The sequence below is a fragment of the Pteropus alecto genome, unplaced genomic scaffold (assembly GCF_000325575.1).
Source record: "Pteropus alecto unplaced genomic scaffold, ASM32557v1 scaffold75, whole genome shotgun sequence".
Lineage (NCBI taxonomy): Eukaryota > Metazoa > Chordata > Mammalia > Chiroptera > Pteropodidae > Pteropus > Pteropus alecto.
Genome location: NW_006440638.1, coordinates 6,310,070 through 6,310,748, shown reverse-complemented (window position 1 = coordinate 6,310,748; position 679 = coordinate 6,310,070).

Genomic DNA, 679 nt, shown 5'->3' with positions numbered 1-679 from the left:
ATAAAGGAAATCTTATTTGGTTTACTCTGTTTTTTGTTTTGTTCTGTTTTGTTTTTGTTTTTAACACTGCAACTATGTATTACTTCATCTCAATTCTCAAAATGTGGTCCAAGGACCCCTAGGGTCCCTAAGCTTTTCTTAAGGTACCAAACAGGCACTACTTTTCCAATGACATATCTATGTGAGATTTTGTATATTTTGCATTTACTTCAATCTAAACAAAATATCCCAAGAGGCTAAATGCAGAAGCAGATATGTAAATCCAGTTCTTCAGTTTTGACAGACATTAAAGAAACTACAAAAATGTAAAAACAATGACATTCATCACTATTTTTTAAATTTTGGATAATATAGATGCTTTCTTAAGCATGTTGTATTTCATTATGTAATGATTTATTAATATTATTTTTAAATGAATTAATATGAAAATGTTTTAAACATCTCAGTGTTAATTTCTAATATGATAAATATTTCTAGGTAGGATTCACTGAAACAAAAGTTTTTTTTTAGGTCCTCAATTATTTTTAAGAGTGTAAACAGGTCGTGAGACCAAAAAGTTTGAACCTCAATAGTCTTAACCTCAATAGTCTTCCCAACTCTCTGTGGAAGAAGGAAAAAAAGGTGAAGGCTCAGGGGAATTAAACAGATTTGTTCTGTGGTGTGTAAAGATATGTAAGAT